The sequence below is a fragment of the Solanum verrucosum genome, unplaced genomic scaffold (assembly GCF_900185275.1).
Source record: "Solanum verrucosum unplaced genomic scaffold, falcon-dt-bn FXZP01000185.1, whole genome shotgun sequence".
Classification (NCBI taxonomy): Eukaryota; Viridiplantae; Streptophyta; class Magnoliopsida; order Solanales; family Solanaceae; genus Solanum; species Solanum verrucosum.
Window position 1 is genome coordinate 246,146 of NW_026020228.1, and position 19,517 is coordinate 265,662.

The following is a 19,517-nucleotide window of genomic DNA, read 5'->3' on the forward strand; positions in this document are numbered from 1 at the left end:
AAGTACTCCTTTTAATCTACCTTTGTCATACATATCATCTTTGGACCTCATCATAATCAATAATCATCAACAAGGAACTAGTCATGTACATTACTTGAACATAAGGAAAGTCATTCACAGCAACTATCCATTCAACATACATGCATACATTCAATCTCATCATAACATAAGAGAACCATCCCATAATATCCTTCTAAGTTCACTTGTGCAATGTGGAAGTGAAGTCCCATACCCACACTCCTACTAAGTAAACTTACCAAAAAGTCATAGTTAAGTTCATATCTCATTCATTATCTTGTCATATAGGGAAGATTAGCCATAACGGACATATACCATGTGAGCTACATGGAATCCAGTGTCGTGTAACCCCACACCGAAAGAAGGTGTCCTACTTGCCTAAGGTAGAACTAACATGTTTAGCCTTAAGGTGGATCCACTAGCTAAAGTCCTATGTTGGCACATAGTTATGGGACAGGGAGATTACTTCTAGAAACCCGCCCTATTGCATTGGCGGAAGAGCTTCCATCTCATGAGTTCACTTGGATAACCCAACATATTGCATTACCAGAAGGGCCTTTACCTCATTGTCAATATCCACTCGGTGCTAAGCATTATTTCCAAAATTATGCATAATTAGTCCTAAAGTACATTTACATGTGTGAAGAAGTGCTCTACCCTTCATTCAATACAATTCATCATAATAGCTCATAGATTTATTAAAGGTGAGAATGTACTTTCAAGCTTAGAATCGACATCAACATGTGAGTAGAACTTTCACATTACATTCATAGTGTTTTTAATGATAAATAGTCTTTTAATCAAACAACAATGTTATCACCATCCTAGACAAGTCATACATGAATATGTGTAATGGGTAAGGGGAGAATTGACCTTTCAATAATACCTCAAGTTACACAATGGTGACAAGATCTTTACCATTCAAGTGAATTATGAGTTCACATACAACTTTCATCAATTATGAACAAACCTTCACAATTTACCCCCTACAAGGGTCATGAACCAAGTCTCACAATCACACTTAGGAATACTACTTTAAGCATGAATAAACAAGATTCAATAACTAATTCAACAGAGATACAATACATAGTCTTCATCTTGAATCAACAAACCCATCATAATTCATGAAATTGGGGTCATGGGGTAACACATGGGTTCATGGAGAATTTTACAATAAAAATCACCATTAAACATCAATTCATCCATAATATATGACAATTAACATAATGAAATCATTTTTAGAAATTACCAATGGCTAGAATAGAAACCCTAGTTTTTGAACAATATACCAATTTCAAAATTAGAGTTCGAAGGGCTTCATGGAGGAAAGTGTTCCATAAATCAAGGTCCCTATACCTTAATTGAACCTTTGCCCACGAATTGGAGTTGAGATGATGGATTCTTGAGCCCTAGTCTTCATGTTTTTGGCGTTCTTGAATGGAGGAACTATAGAGAGAAAAATATTGGAGAAAAGAGGGATTTGGGGAAATATTTGGGTGTTTCAGTTTCTGACTTGAAAATGGGTAAAATTGACTTTCAAACAATATATAAATCACCCCCAACAATACCCAAAATACCCCCACTTAATTGGACTAAAATAGGAAAAGACTTGAATGACCCTCATTAAGTTGACCCCATCCAGGCTCACGAGCACCCTCAAAAACCGTGGTGAGGACCACGACTAGTGGTGCTAGTCGTGAAGATTGGGGCAGTAGACCCTTCATGGTGGCATAAGGCTCACACGCCCAAGGCATCACCACGAGGGGCTCCACGAGTCGTGGTCCCTCTCGTGGTCCTTGAGGTAGTGACCTTGCCACTTGGGACCATTGGCTATTTGCCTAAGTCAACTTCAAGATCACCTCCCATGGTCGTGGTGATGACCACGAACCGTGGTGATGGCCGTGAAGTTTGAGGCAATAGCTAAGCTACTTGGTGCCCCCAAACTCACTTGCCCAAATCAACCTCATGAGGCTTCCCACGAGTCGTGATTATGACCACGGGCCATGGTGATGGCTGTGGAAGTTGAGGCAATAGCTAGGGAAATGGTGGCCATATTTTTCATGGCCAAGGCATCTTCACTAGCCCCCTTCACAAGCCGTGGGGAGGACCACGGATCGTGGTCCCTCTCGTGAAGGGTGAGGTAGTGTGCTAACGGCTAGGGGTTGCCTTGGCCTTTGGCCTTAGCTTGGCCCCTTTGCCATGGCACTTGCCTCATGGACTTGACTCATATAACTCTCATATAAGATGTCCATCCTCACATTTTGGCTCTAGTTTTACCTAGCATTTTTTGGAGTTTTACAAGAAGAAGAAGAAAAAGAAAAAGAAAAAAAAGGAGGAGGAGGAGGAGGGGGAGGAGAAGGCGGAGGGGAAGGGGGGAGGATGAAAAGAAAAGAAGAAGATGAAGAACATGAAGAATAAGGAGGAGGAGGAGGAGAAGAAGAAGAAGAAGAAGAAGAAGAAGAAAGAGAAGGAGAAGAAGAAAGAAGAAGAAGAAGAAGAAGAAGAAGAAGAAGAAGAAGAAGAAGAAGAAGAAGAAGAAGAAGAAGAAGAAGAAGAAGGAGGAGGAGGAGGAGGAAAAGAAGTAGAGGGAGGAGAAGTAGAAGAAGAAGGAGGAGGAGGAGAAGGAGAAGAATAAAGAGAAGGAGACAGAAGAAGGAGAAGGAGAAGATAAAGAGGAGGAAGAAGATGGAGGAGGAGGAGGAGAAGAAGAAGGAGGAGGAGGAGGAGGAGGAGGAGAAGTAGAAGGAGAAGTAGGAGGATGAGAAGAAGTTAGAGAAGGAAAAGGAGAAGAAGAAAGAGAAGGAGACAGAGAAGAAGGAGAAGGAGAAGAAGGAAGAGAAGGAGGAGAAGAAGGAGGAGAAGGAGGAGGAAGAAGAAGAAGAAGAAGATGAATAAGAGGAAGAAAAAGAGGAAGAAGAGAAGGAAGAATAGGAAGAAGGGGAAGAAGAAGAAAAGAAAGAAGAAGAAGAGGATCAAGCTAGGTCAAGACTCCATTGAACAAGAAGAAGAAGAAGAAGAGGGTCAAGCTAGGTCAAGACTCTATTGTTTGAAGCTTTCTAGGCTTTGTAATCAAGGTATGATGTCTTATTCATTAATGGACTCCTTTCAATCATAAGCCCCCATCATTTCCCCAATTGTGAAGATGAACCCCAATTCTAGTTAGGGTTTCTTCCTATATTGTGGGTATTGTTGTATGTTTATCCAATTGAGTGGATAATGGTTGTTTATGATGTTATTACATGTTTTAGTATAATTATACATGTATTCTTGATTAACCTAAGATTCTAAGGTGAAATTGATGTAATTTGGTTTTATGCCATAAAAAGGGAAATTGAGGGCTTCGATGTGATCTTCTAAGATTGATCAATTACTTTATGAATTACTTGAGATTAGAGAACCTAGATATGAATTGCTTAAAAGTAAAGTTTATTGACATGAATTGATTAAATTAAGGCATATATGATGAATCATGATTAGTAGTGTTGAGATATAGTCTATTTGAAGATATATGATTAAAATTGGTTAAGGATGAAGTATGTGAGTGGAATAACTTGAGACTTAGGTATATGAGGTGCTTATGAGAAGTATTGCTTAAAGGTAAATCGTGTAGTCATAGATGATGAATTCTAGGGCTTTGAGAGTAAGGCTAATATGTTAAATTATGTATGTTAAGGCTTTGAAAGTGAAGATATTTGCATGATTGAATTGTATATGTATTGTTGTGGAAGGACTTTGCTCACATGACCTATATTATGAGTATATGAGATTATGCATGTAGCGATTTGACTACGTGAATTATGTTATTATCCATGTCTAATATAGTAGTTCGAGATGTGTTGATTTTATATGAGCTTTGACCTTTGAAAAGGGCAAGATATGATATTATGCATGTTTTATGAAGGTTATGTATATGCTTTAAGAACACTTTGAGAGTGAAGTGTCCATGATTATGATAATGTTGTTGTGTTTATTGAAAGGCTATTCTCATGAACATATAATGAACATGATGTGAAAGGTTTTCTCTCATAATGATGATTATAAGGTTGAAAGGCTTTCTCACTTGTTGAATCTAAATGAAGACATGGACGCTGAAAGGTTATTCTCATGCATCATCTAAGAGCTATCCTAATGAACTCTTTTGGATTGATTGTCAAGTGCATCCTTCCATAAGACATGAATCAAGTTATGACTTAATAAAGTATTCTGTGAGAATTATGCTTAGCACCGAGTGGATATTGATAGGAGATGGAAGCCCTTACGTGAGTTGAGGTTGGGTTTCTAAGAGAAATCTCTTGAGATGGATGCCCTCATGTGAGTTGAGGCCAGGTATCTAGTAACAATCTCCTTATCCCATGAACTATGTGACCCCGTAGGTTATTTAGCTATTGGATCCACCTAAGCTAAAATAATGGTTCTACCTTAGGCAAGTAGGACAACCTTTTCCGATGTGGCTAACACCGGATTCTATGTAATCTCACATAGTCTATGTCGGTTAAGTCTAATTGCCACAAGGTCAAGTCTAGTATGAACTATGGTTACTCAAGAAGCTTTCTTTAGCATAGGTGAGATTTATGGGGTCTTATTCATGCATTGCACAAGTATGCTTTGAGGGTATCTATTGTATGTTTCTCTTATGTTATGATGATCTATGTAATGAATATGCTTTTGACTTATGCTTATGTTGTATGCTTAGTTTGGATTGTTGCTTGAAAGTCCCTTCCACTACATATGTGACTAAAGGTGAATGTTCCATTTTCTATGAGAAATAAGCTAAGGATGAGATCAAAAGATGGTAAAGATGAATAAGGACCTAAAGTGACTTGCTTAGCATGGGTGGGATTATAGGGTATTGTCCATGCATTGCACAAGCTTGACTTGAGGTGGCTTATGGAGTGTGTCTCTTATGTTATGGTAAACTAGATTTCATTGATTATGCCTATGACTATGTTGTTATCTCTCATGCTTATAACCTATGTCTTATTATGATGTATCGTATGTTCATGGTTTATGTTATTGTCTCTTATAATTATGGTATATATCTTATGTTGACTAATGCTTCTTATATGCTTATGTTGTTGATTTATGCTAGCCATCATATTTAGTACATTATTGTACTACCGCATACTTTTGCCTACATTCTTATCAAATGTAGGGTTTGGTGATATTGACTTCCATCCTCGTGGCTAGGTTCATAGTAGATCAAGAAGAGAAGTTTTGGTGAATCCTCATAGCATCGAGGACTTGATCACCCTTTCCTTTTATATCTTTCTTTTTATGATTAGAACTTTTGTATGGGTTGTGTCCCTAAGACTTTCACGTATTAGATGGTTTGAAACAAATGTTAAAGACTTTCGCTTCATTTTATGAGACTTCGATTGTATTGAAAAATGTTTTGAATTTTCGTATTTTTCTATTATCTTATGTTATGATATGCTAAGTGGCTTACATTGAGTCCTTCGGGGTTCTATGTGCCATGTTACATCAAGGGGGTACCCCTGGGTCGTGACAGTAATGTGGCTCATGTAGAGGATGAAAAGAAAGAATTGGTTCATGATGTGCATAGGTTGGCTCGGCTAGGTGTTAAACTAGTGGATTCCACCAAGGGTGGTGTCATGTTTCATAATGGTTCCGAATCGTCCTTTGTGATGGATGTGAAGTCTAAACATCTTATATTAGTTGAGTTGAAAGAGTTGGTACTGAAGAGGTCCGTTGAGGCTTTTTCCCAGGGGAGATGGGGTGCTTAGGTACCAAGGTCGGTTTTGTGTTCTGGATATTGATGGTTTGAGGGAACATATTCTAGAGGAAGCTCATAGTTCTCGATATTCTATTCATCCGGGAGCCACCAAGATGTACCGTGATTTACGGAAAGTCTATTGGTGGAACAGTATGAAGAAAGATATCGCGGGATTTGTAGCCAAATGTCCTAATTGTCAACAAGTTAAGGTTGAGCACCAAAGGCCGGGAGGCTTGTCCCAAGATATAAGTATTCCCACTTGGAAGTGGGAAGATGTAAATATGGACTTTATTGTGGGTTTGCCTCGCACCCAAAGGAACAATGATTTTATTTGGGTTATTATAGATCGGATGACAAAATCAGCCCACTTTATTCTCGTCAAGGTCTCTTTTTTGGTGGAATACTATTCCAAGTTGTATATAAGAGAGATAGTGAAGTTGCATGGAGTTCCTTTATCTATTATTTTGGATCAGGGTACTTAATTTACTTCACACTTTTAGAAGTCATTCCAAAAAGGGCTTGGTACTAAGGTTAATCTTAGCATGGTTTTTCATCCCCAAATCAATGGGCAAGCAGAGCGTACCATCCAAACATTGGAAGATATGTTAAGGGCATGTGTTATAGACTTCAAGGGTAATTGGGATGACCATATTCCATTAATAGAGTTTGCCTACAATAATAGTTATCACTCAAGTATCGGTATGGCTCCCTTTTGAAGCCTTGTATGGTAGGAGATGTAGGTCTCTGGTTGGTTGGTTTGAGGTAGGTGAAATTGCTCGATAGGTCCCGAGCTAGTTTATAAAGCCACTGAGAAAGTTTGGCTTATTAGAGAGTGGTTGATAATGGCTCAAAGAACACAAAAGTCTTATGCCGATGTGAGAAGAAGGGATTTAGAATTTGAAGTTAATGATTGGGTCTATCTAACAATCTCACCCATGAAGAGTGTGATGAGATTTGGCAACAAAGGGAAACTTAGTCCCAAGTATGTAGGCCCATACAAAATTTTGAAACGTATTGGGAAGGTTGCCTATGAGTTGGATTTGTCAAATGAGTTGTCCCCGGTTCATCCGGTATTTCATGTTTCTGTGCTTAAGAAGTGTATTGGAGGTCCGGTATCCACTATTCCCTAGAAGGGTTGGGAGTTGACGAAAGTCTTTCATATGAAGAGGTTCCGGTAGAAATCCTAGACTGGCAAGTCAAGAGATTTAGAAACAAGAAAATAGCTTTCGTGAAGGTTTTATGGAGAAATCATTTAGTTGAGGGTTCTACTTGGGAGGCCGAGGCCAATATGAAGTCTCGATATTCCCAAATTTTTCCTTCTACTCCTATTAAAGCTTGAGGTAAGTAGCTCCTCTTGAGTTTTAGTGTTTTGGGAGTCATGTGTGTTATATGTGTTTTCCCATTATTTTCTTGTGTTATGCATGTTCTTGAGAAATTCATGTTTAGTAAGAAAATGATTTTTTTATGATTAATTTCCTCGTGCTGTTGTGCATTGAGTATGAGTTGCCTATTTGACTTCATGAGATGAATTGATGAACATGTTTTAGTATGCTTTTGAGAGAAATTGCATATTGGCTCCATGATATTGCGTTGAGCATGCTATTAGTTGGAAAAGGTAGTTTCTCCTATGAATGTGAGAAAGGTTGAGTTTTCATGCATAATGGCTTGTTAGATGTAGTTCCTACTTCTTTGTGTTGCATTGATTATGTTTTCCTTCTTTGATTTGTGCATAAGTTAGATGTTTCGTGCATGATGGGCTGCTTGTCTTGAGTCTTTATTTCCGTAAGGTGTCTAGATCATCTTTCGAAGACGAATGTTCCCAAGGGGAGTTATTGTAACACTCCAGAAACTATTAGGCTAAACTAGAGCTTAACTTGAGGGTTAGAGTCGTACAAGTACCTCCTCGTACCTAAAAACATAGGGTTTCGTGTTAGAACGTCAAGGTAAGACCCCCAAGGCCAACCATCAGTCCTTGAGGATAACCCTTAGAAATTGCCTGGAGGTGACCCACTGAGGGGACCCACGCCTCGTGGGTTAGCCCACGCCCTGTGGGTGAGGGGTTGTGGGTCAAGGCCTTAGAAACAGGCTCCAATAACTCCTTCCACGATTCACCAGCATGCCACATTGGTCTATCCACGGACCGTGGTCGTGGCATCGTGGGTGGTCACCTGTAATCTATTTTTGGAATTAGTTAGGGGAACTTTGGGGATTTCTCGAATTGATTAGTTATTAAGTGACGTCATTTTATACTAATTTAGACTAACTATATAATGATTAAGACCCCTAAATTAAGTCATCTTCCTCATAATTCCAAAATCCCAAATCAAAACCAACTTCTCCCCAAATATTCTCTCTCTAGAACTTCAAGGAAGAAGAAGAAAGAAGTTGGAGCTAGGGTTCAAAGAGCAAGGTTTTTACTCAAATTCATTGGAATTCATTGCTAAGGTATGGTAGCTCTTCATCCATAGATAGAATTCATCCCTGGAGTCCCTTCAAAACTCAATTTCAAAGATAGAAATTCCCAAAAAAAAAGGTAGGGTTTGACTCCAAGTCATGGATTCCTTTCAAAAATGATTCTTATGATTTAATTACTTTATATTATGATTGAATTGATAATTTACTATGGTTTTATGTTGAAATTCGCCAAGAATCCATGAAATCCTCATATTCCCAATATATGACCTTGTGATGTGGGTGAATTGATGAAAGAAGGATATTATGAAATTATACTTGTACAATTGAGATATTGAATTATGCTATTGTCCATGTCTAATGTACTGATTCTAGATGTGTTTATTGAATATGATTCTTGATCCTTGAAGGGTAAAGTATGAGAATTATGCATGATTATTAGAGTTATGTATATGCTTCCAGAACACTTTGAGAGTGAAGTGTCCATGATTATGATAATGTTGTTGTGTTGATTGAAAGGTTATTCTCATGAACTCACAATGAAGATGATATGAAAGGTTTTCTCACATAATGATTTACCTTGAATCAGTAGGCTAAGTGCACCCTTCATGCGTAACTAAAAATAGCTATTATAACGATGTACCTTTAATCGATAGTCCAAAGGAGTCCTTTCATGAGTGCTGACGTTAATAGAGAATTAACTACTCCGTGGGAATTTAATGCTTACCACCGAGTGGATATTGTATGAGGTGGAAGCTCTCCCATAGTAAGGTCGGGTTTCTAGAAGCAACCTCTTGAGATGGAAGCTCTCCCATAGAAAGGTCAGATTTCTAGTAACAATCTCCTTATCCCATAAACTACGTACCCCCATAGGATATTAGCTAGTGGATCCACCTAAGCTAAGTGTTACCGATTCTACCTTAGGCAAGTAGACCAAACCTTTTCGGTGTGGTAGTCATCGGATTCCATGTAAAAGCTCACATGGTCTCATGTCGGTTAAGGCTTCTACCCCACATAAACAAGAAGCCTAATAATGAACTAAGGCATGCTTGAAGAAGTATCACGTGAGTGTTCTAAAAGATGTTGCTAGCTTGCATTGAAAGATGATGAGCATTAATGATGGCCTAAAGAGGTTTACTTAGCATGGCTGGGATTTATGGGTTCTTATCCATGCATTGCACAAGTAGGCTTTTGAGAGTGTATGTGAAGTGGTTCTCTTATGTTATGATGATCTATATGATGGTTACGCTTATGACTTATGCTTTTCCACTTTCTTTAAAATAATGCTTTAACTTAGTAAATTGCATGCATTCAACTAAAATGTCCCTTTTGGCATGTTTTCATGGTTTTATGCATGGCTATCATACTTGGTGCATTTTTGTACTAACCCATGCTTTTCCTACATTTTTCACAAGTGTAGGGTCTAGTTCTCAAGGTGGTCCTCATTGTGGCTAAATCTTGGATTTGCTCATTTCTCCTAGCTTGTTGGTTAGTCCTCATGATTCGAGGATGGATGTTATATTTGTAGTTCTTTTCTTGTATTTCCTTTTCGGATTATGTAGAATGGTTTGTGCCCCTATATGAACCAAGTATTGTAATAGATGGCTATATTGAGACAAGTATAAACTTCCACTTTCCCTTATGAAATTTTTTTACTTGAAATGCATTTTTACTCTTTATTGCTATATGCTTATGTTATGATATGTAAGGGGCTTACATGGTGCCTTTCGGGGTTCTATGTGCCTTGTTACATCTAAGGGATACCCTGGATCATGACATCGCCTCCACAATCACATCATATGACACAAGTACTCGCCTCCACATCATTTCATAAGGATCATGGGTACTCGCCTCCATGTCCATTCATCATAGTAAGAACGTGGGGACTCACCTCTTGTTCGATTCTAAGAAGTATGGGAATCACCTCATATCCTTACATATGGAGATCAAGGGTAATCGCCTCTTGCCTCATCAATTACATAAGATTTTAGTATAGATTCATTTTAGGTGAGCAATCATTTCAACCTAGAATCATTCATGTGAGGAAACCTTTTGCATTCATACATTCATAATTAAATAATTAAACAATTCATATGGGAAGTATCCCTTCCTCAACAATAACATCAATTGCCAACAATTCATATCATAAGCTTTACTTTCAAATCCATAATTCTTATGATCACCATCTAAGCTTTATTCTCAAACAATTAACATGATATTCATCATATATTCTTCAATCTCAAGCAATTCTAGTCATAATTCATCAATCATATAAGGATATATCTAACACATACAGTTCCTCTCACATGGCATCAACCCAACTATATCAATTCAACCCTAAAATTATAGGATAGGCATGGGTACATGTAATTTCATCCTAAATACATGCAATTCTATCGATTCAATCATAAACAATCATAATCCACTCAATTGGATCAACATTCATCATAACCCACAACAATGAAAGAAACCCTAACTAAATTGGGGAAATTCTTCTTCAAATTGTGGAATTCTAGGGGACTCCATGGATGAAAGGATTCCATAAATGAATAAGCCATCATACTTTAGTCACAATGCCCACACAAAATCTTGAAAATTGGAGACTTGAACTTGACCTAGCTTCCTCTTCTTCCTTCTTCTTCTTCCTTCTAGAGAGAGAATTTTTTAGAGGAGTTTTTGGGAATTCTTTTGGATTTTAAAAGAATGACTTAATTGAGTGATTTTAGGGGTCTAAAATGCTTATATAGGTGGTCTAGGTTTAGTCAAAATGACACCACTTAATTCTAATTAAATCTGGAAAATACCCTTAAGCCCTCAACTTAACAGCCCCATTTTGTCCACCCACGAGACCACGTTGACGGACCATGGATGGACCTACTGTCCGTCCTGGTCAAGCGTGTTCTTGACATAGATTTTCGCTCCTCCACGGACCCCTTAAACACGGACCGTGGACCCATCCACAGGGCGTGGGTCTTGGTCGTGGTTCACTGCCTCAGGCAATTTCCAAGGTGTCCACCAACGGAGCTCACCCAGATGGCGTGGGTCCAACCATGGGTCGTGGTTTGCCCTCGTGGGTGACACCTGGAGTTTTGAAATTCGCTAAGCCTTCCTCTTTCGGGTACGTGGTGTTACATTATCTTCCCATTGGGATCATTCGTCCTCGAATGAGATTCTAAGCACGTTTTTAAACTAGGACTCAAGACTAGCAGCCCATCATGCATTCTAATCATCTAAATGCACACAACCAAGGAGGAACTTCATCTCCAATCTAGACATACTCAATGCACTATAAGGAAGTAGGAAATACATCTAACAACCCAATATGCGTGAAATCTTAACATTTCTCATGTTCAAGGAGGAACTATCATCTCCAACTCAAAACAATGCTCTACACAATCTCATGGAGCTCATGCAATTCAATCTCAAAAAGCACAAATTCAAGGAAGGGATCTCCATTCCAAGTTAAGGCATGTTCTACAACTCATCTCATGAAGTCTATAAGCAACTCATACTCAGCACTCAATAACATGAGGAAAATACATCATAAAAGCCATTTCTTTCAAAACTTAAGCTTTTTCATGAACAAGTAATTTTTAAGGAAATCGTGGAAAGCCATTAAAAATAGATGACTTCAAACATAAGCGAACCAAGAGGAATTCATTACCTCAAGCTAGAATAGGAGGAAAGAGATGAGGATACTGGGACATCATATCGGCTTCGGCCTCCCAAGTAGCACCCTCAACTAGATGGTTTCTCCATAACACTTTCACAAAAGCAACTTCTTTATTCCTCAATTTCTTAACTTGCCAGTCTAGAATCTCAATCGGAACTTCTTTATAAGAAAGGTTCTCTATCTTTTCTAACCCTTCTAGGGGGACTATGGATCTCGGATCTCCAACACACTTTTTCAACATAGAGAAATGGAATACTGGATGCACCGGCGCCAACTTATTTGGCAAATCAAGCTCATATGCAACCTTGCCAACACGCCTCAAAATTTGATATGGGCCTACAAAACGGGGACTAAGTTTCCCTTTCTTACCAAACCTCATTACACCCTTCATGGGTGAGATTTTCAAATAAACCCAATCAAGAACATCAAATTCAAAGTCTCTCCTTCTAACATCGGCATAAGACTTTTGTCGACTTTGGGTGCTTCTCAACCTCTCTCTAATGAGTTGAACTTTCTCAATAGCCTCATGAACTAACTCGGGCCCTATCAAGGAAACCTCACCCACCTCAAAACATCATATAGGAGATCTACACCTCCTACTATAAAGAGCCTCAAACGGAGCAATACCAATACTCGAATGGTAGCTATTATTATAGGCAAACTCTATCAAAGGTAAATGGTCATCCCAATTTCCCTTGAAATCTATCACGCAAGCCCTCAACATGTCTTCCAATGTTTGGATTGTTCTTTTCGCTTGCCCATTGGTTTGGGGTGAAAAGTTGTGCTAAGCTTAACTTTAGTGCCAAGACCCTTTTGAAAGGACTTCTAAAACTGTGAAGTAAACTAGGTACCTCTATCGGAAATAATGGACAAGGGCACTCTATGCAGCCTCACTATCTCTCTCAAATATAGCGTAGCATAATCTTCCACCGTATAGGACACCTTGATGGGAATGAAATCGACCGACTTCGTCATTCGATCAACTATAACCCAAATCCAATCATATTGGTGCCGAGTTCGTGGCAACCCTACTATGAAGTCCATATTCAAATCTTCCCACTTCCAAGTAGGAATGCTTATATCTTGGGATAAACCTCTCGGTTTCTGATGCTCAACCTTCACTTGTTGGCAATTAGGACACTTAGTCACGAATCCCACAATATCCTTCTCCATCCCATTCCTCCAATAGACCCCACAAATCACGGTACATCTTGGTGGCTCCCGGGTGAATTGAATACCGAGAACTATGGGATTTAGTCAATATTCGTTCCCTCAAGTCATCAACATTTGGAACACATAAGCGACCCTAATATTTAAGAACACCATCTCCCCCCTAGGGAGAAAGCCTCTATGTATTTCTTTAGTACCACATCTTTCAATTCTACCAAAGTCAGATCAAGACATTGATTTGCTTTAACATCGGCTACAAAAGATGAGTCTGACCCTTTATGAACCATAACCCCACCCTTGGTGAAGTCTACCAATCAAACACCAATCAGGCCAACCTATGGACATCTTGAACCAACTCTTTTCTCTTATAATCTATATGTGCAGCACTACCCATCGATAGCCTACTAAGAGCATCCTCTACTACATTTAGTCCTTCAACAATTCAAGCCACCTTCTTTGGTGAAAATTCAAGTCCTTTTGGGTAAACACATATAGTAGGATTTTATGGTCGGGGAAAAACATCCACATCGACCCGCTTACACTCATATTTTCTTGCCTAAGGTTGATGAACTCAAGTACCTTGGCTTTTTCATCTCAAGAGGGAAAAATCTATCAAGAAAAGCACTTTTGAACCTTTCCCATTCTATGGGACCCGCTTCTACAGGCCTTGCCTCTTTCCATTGATTGACCAAATTTGAGCAACCCCTTTGAGTTGGTAAGCGGTCAATTATGCCTTCTCTATTGGAGTCACTCCTATAATAGCAAGTACATTGTAAACCTCGTCGATAAACTCTTGAGGCTCTTCCTAAAATTGGAGCCATAAAATTTGGGAGGGTTCATCGTTGTTAAATCCCTCACTCTTGCCGTTGTTGTACCCACACTTGGGTTCACGGGGGCTACCACCTCTCTATTGGCTCGAGCTGTCACAGCTTGAGCCAAACTTGCAATGCCGACCTAAACTCCGCATTAGTCACATTCTCATTCAATGGGTCAATCGGAGCTTAAGGAGGATCTTGGGGAGGAACCTCTTGCTCAACATTACCTTCCTCCAACCTTCTAGCATTAGCCCTTCTAGTAGTCATATCCTGAAAACCATCGGGCACAGATTAGGAAAAAGACTTATAGAGTTAAACTCCATGGCACGACTTAGAGAAGTGAAGAAGTGAAGTTTCCTAAATATCTAATAGGCTTTCATTCATAAATGTGGCGCGGTTCACACTTATGAACAAGACTTACTAGACGTGGTTTGAGATATCCTAGATCCATTCTAAACCTTGTGCTCTGATTACCAAGTTTGTCACAACCCAGGGTTGCCCCCTAGATTTAACAAGGCGTATAAGACCCCGAAAGGCCTCATACAAGCCACTTAGCATATCATAACATAAAGTAACAGAAAAGATGTGGAAATTTAAAACATTACAAAGTATCAAAGTCTTTTATAAAAATGAGCGGAAGTCTAACAACATTGTCTCAAACCATCTAAACATAAGAAGTAAATCTTGGGACGTAGCCCATACAATAGTCTGAAACGTAAAGGAAAAGCAATACAGAGAGTAGTGATCACATCCTCGAACACAATGAGGACTCACTGATGAGTCCGAGATTTGGACTCATTTTGGGCTTTATTTATAATGATTTAGTGTCCTCAAATGCTTATTTTGTGCCAATAACTTATGTAAAACCCTTGATTTCCAGGTACATGGGTTGAGGAACAAAGAAAGGATACTAATTTGCAAAAAGGAACGAAGCGAGTTGAAAGAGTGAAGAAAAGAAAGCCTGGTGATCGCCAAGTCAACCTGGAGAGTGGCTGAATGGCTATTTGACCGCCTAGAGTTCCAGTGTGCCAAGCTTTGAAAGAGAAAACCAAGTTGGTGAGAGAAAGGAGCAGTCGGCGGATCACCGAGTGGTTCCACGATGCAGTGTTGGATCGCCCAAAGTTACAACCCTTGAGGAAGTTGAAGGCCAAGGAAAAAGGGCGAGAGAATTGATAAAAGGGTGGATCGCCGAGCTGATCGGCAAGCTCAACTTACTGCGTCGAATGGCTCTTCGCATAATACTTTTTGCGACTATAAATACATGTTTTGAACATTTAGTTTAGTATCAAATTTTATTTTGGATAGTCATCAGAGTAATTTTGCATATTGAATTATGAGTATTGAGAGAAGTTTTCTCTAGTTTTTCCTAAGCTATAGAGAATTGAAGTTTTTCACTTTTGAGAAATTGGAATTGGGTCTTTGAGATTCTTCGAATTGGAACATTGTCAACCACCATAAGAAATAGAAAAGGGGTCTAGGAAGCTATCATTCCCCACACAATATGTAGGCTCTTCAAGTGGATGGTAAACCTCAAGAAGAGCTTTCATGCATAGGGAAAGGAATTAACAATGTCAACCACCATATGCCTGCCATTTCAACCAAGCATTCCAACACAAATGCTACAATTCAGCTCACTACTGGGGTCAAATGGAAAGGCAAACCATGTACTAGGATTAAGTGCACATCCATTTATCAGGTTGGCACTCTTTCCTTCCAACAACATACTACACTCAATAGCTTGAGCATTATCATATGTAAACAAGTAATAGAGAAAGGCGTCTCGCAATTCAACTTCCTCTAGGGTGTTTTCATGTGTATGACTACCAATAGGCTCAAAAGCATTGGTCATACCATTAAGAAGTGAAACATACCAAGAAGTAGAAGTAATGGGAAAACAAACACCACCTTCCTCCTCATCACCTTCCTTCCCCACAAGAGTACTCTCATCTTCCAAGAAGAGTTTTCCATCTTCGGGAGGAAAAGCATCACACCATAGTGGGATACTATAACAAGTATAGTTATCAAGAGCTATATTGTTTTCATGATTCACACTACTAGGTACATCACTAGAAGTGATTTCATCATCTTCAAATGAGATATTGCACTTAGGGAGGGAATGATCAACCACTAGGGAAGAATTTAAACAGGGAAGTTCACCCTCAAAAAGACACAAATCATTTTTCGAAGCATTTTCAAGCACAGGGTCTCTATGAGAAAATCAAGAATTCGGACCTTCCATAGAATATATGCTCCAAGAGTCACTCCTATTCAACTGATCAACATTATCGTTAGTACCACCAAATTGAGGTTTCTTAATCACATTACAAGAACTCTCAGCCAGTGAACTACACTCACAAACAGGTTGATCAACATAATCATTACAAATAATGAGCTAGCATTCAAAGCATATGTGTCAACACTAGGTGGACACAAATCGATCTTATTAGAAGAATCAATTCAGTCATCAATAGGATAAACTAGTGTATCCACATTCTCAACAACCACATTATAAATACATGGGGAAGAATCAGTAGGCTCACATAAAGACAAGCTAACATTCACACTTTGTTCATTTGCAATGGTCAAAATGTTAAGATTAGCTATTGTACCTTGACGCCCGCAAGAAAGATCTTATTTACCTTGGTTGTTGGAACATCCCGTTAGTGCATCCATCACACCTTCGACTGTAGGCTCTTTGGCTGGAACTTGTGTTCCTCCATTCATTACGTTTGTTCCTACATAAGAATCCTTGCCAAGTGAAGGATGAACATAAATGTTAGATTGAAATTGTGGCAACCCTCTCAACCTCTCTTTTTTCCACTCTAAGGTTGCCACCTTGCTTTCCCTTACTCCTCTCAATCTTTTGTCTCTCATTTTTCACCTTACGAAGAGGAAATTGAGGTGTTCCCCAATGATCCACAACGCACTTATACCCATTCTTCTTGTTTGGGACCCTATGTTCAGTAAACCAATTAGCTCCCAAAGTTAAGTGACAAGAGCCATAGGCATTATATCACACCAAACCTCCTTATTGTATTTGCCGCGTGTGAAAGAGACTTTTACCCTTACATCCCTCCATGGTGTATGGATAAGTCCTTTGTAGTCGAGGTAGTCCCAAGTAGGCTACCACCTCTGGAGTGATGTAGTTTAGAGTGTACCCATCATCGATGACAAGGTCAAGTCCCAAAGCCCCACAAATGCCAACCTATGTCCTAGGAATTGGTCTTCTCGAATCGACATTGAGGGGAATTGGTCTTCCCTTCAGAGGACTTTGACTTGAGCTAGTGTAGCCACACATACTACTTCGACTAGGGTAATGATTAGCACAAGAGTAAGAATATGAATCTTCACAAGACTTAGGGGTATGCTCCTCATACTTCTTATATAATAGAGTATTATACCTCACCTTACATTCATCCTGGGAGTGGGAAGTGTAACAAGTTTCGGCATCATCATAGGAACCATCTTCACTCTCGGAGTGAGAGTAAGATCTCTCGCATGCTCTCTCATCACCATAGAAGCTTCCACAAGATGCTTCTTCTCCATCTTCACCATAAGAGCTATGTTCAAAATTTCTCTCATATTCTCCTCCGGAATAGTAGCTCTCATTCACATTCAACTCTTGATCATGGGTATCAGCATAGCCCCCATAATCACAATTATCCTCACATCCATAGCCCTCATCATCGCAACCATAATCTCCCATATCATAGTCACATGGGTCTGAGGCTATCAAGGACATGCTTTCTTATAACTCCTTTGTACCTATAAAATGAAAACTCACAAAAACAACAAACAATGTTAGCGTTGGTAAAATTCTCGAGTGGTAGCTATTGTTGTAGGAAAATTCTATTAAAGGTAGGTGGTCATCCCAATTACCTTTGAAGTCAATGACACACGCTCTCAACATGTCCTCTAGGGTTTGGATGGTGCGTTCCGCTTGACCATCCATTTGAGGGTGAAATGTGGTACTAAGTTTCACTTGAGTACCAAGCCCACTTAGGAAAGACCTCCAAAAATGGGAAGTAAATTGGGCACCTCTATCCAAAATAATCGACAATGAGGCCCCATGCAATTTCACAATCTCCTTAATGTACAACTTAGCATAATCTTCCGTCGAATAAGAAACCTTGGCAGGAAGGAAATGGGTTGATTTAGTCAATCTATCCACAATGACCCAAATGGAATCATGTTGCCTACGGGTTCGAGGAAAACCTACCACGAAGTCCATATTGATCTCTTCCCACTTCTAAGTGGGGGTATCAATATCTTGAGTTAGACCTCCCGGTCCTTGGTGCTCAGCTTTGACTTGTTGGCAATTTGAGCACCTAGCCACAAAATCTGCTATGTCTCTTTTCATTTCGTTCCACCAATAAATCTCACGTAAGTCGCGATACATTTTACTGGCTCCCAGATGGATGGAGTATCGGGACCCATGGGCCTCCTCTAAGATTGTCTCTCTTAGGCCCTCCACATCCAGCACACATAATCTTCCTTGGTGCCTAAGCACCTCATCTTCTTCTTGAGAGAAAGTTTCTATTGCTTTGTTGAGAACGGACTCTTTTCGTTCCATCAAAATAGGATCAAGATGTTGCTTAAACTTCATATCAACAACAAACGATGACTCGGAATTATAACGGACCATGACACCTCCTTTTGGGGAATCTTCAAGTCGGACACCCAACCAGGCTAGCCTATGTACATCACGGGCTAACTCTCTTTTCTCTGTTTCCACATATGACACACTACCCATAGATATACGACTCAAAGCATCCGCAACCACATTTGCTTTACCAATGTGGTAAATGACACTCATATCATAATATTTTAAGAGTTCCAACCACCTCCTTTGTCGGATATTCAATTCTTTTTGGCTAAAAACATATTGAAGACTCTTGGGGTCGATAAACACATCCACAGGTACCCCATAGAGATAGTGTCTCCAAATCTTTAAAGCAAAGACTACGACTGCTAGCTCAAGGTCATGAGTTGGATAATTCTTCTCATGCACCTTGAGTTGTCTCAAGTCATAAGCTATAGCCTTACCATGTTGCATAAGGAAACAACCCAAACGCACTCAGGAAGCGTCACAATATACTACAAACCCTTCGGTGCCCTCCGGTAAGGTCAAAACCGGAGCGGAGGTGAGCTTATCTTTCAACAATTGGAAGCTCTTTTCACAAGATTTCGACCATTCGAACTTGGACTTCTTTTGAGTTAAGGTCGTTAATGGAGATGCAATAGATGAAAATCCCTCAACAAACCCAAAAAGCTTCGGATGTCGGAAGGATTCAAAGGTCTAGGCCAACTTTTGACCGCATCGGTTTTCTTTGGATCAACTTCTATACCCTCACTAGAAACAATGTGACCAAGGAAAGCAACTAATCTTAGCCAAAACTCGCACTTGCTAAACTTAGCATAGAGTTGGTGATCTTTGAGGGCTTGCAATACTATCCTCAAATGATTCATGTGATCATCCTCACTTTTAGAGTATATCAACATGTCATCGATAAAGACAATAACAAATGAGTCTAGAAAATTTCTAAACACACGATTCATAAGGTCCATGAAAGCCGCCGGGGAGTTTGTAAGACCAAAGGACATCACTAAGAACTCAAAATGACCATATCTTGTTCGGAAGGCTGTTTTCGGAACATCAACACCTCTCACCCTAAGTTGGTGATAACCCGACCTC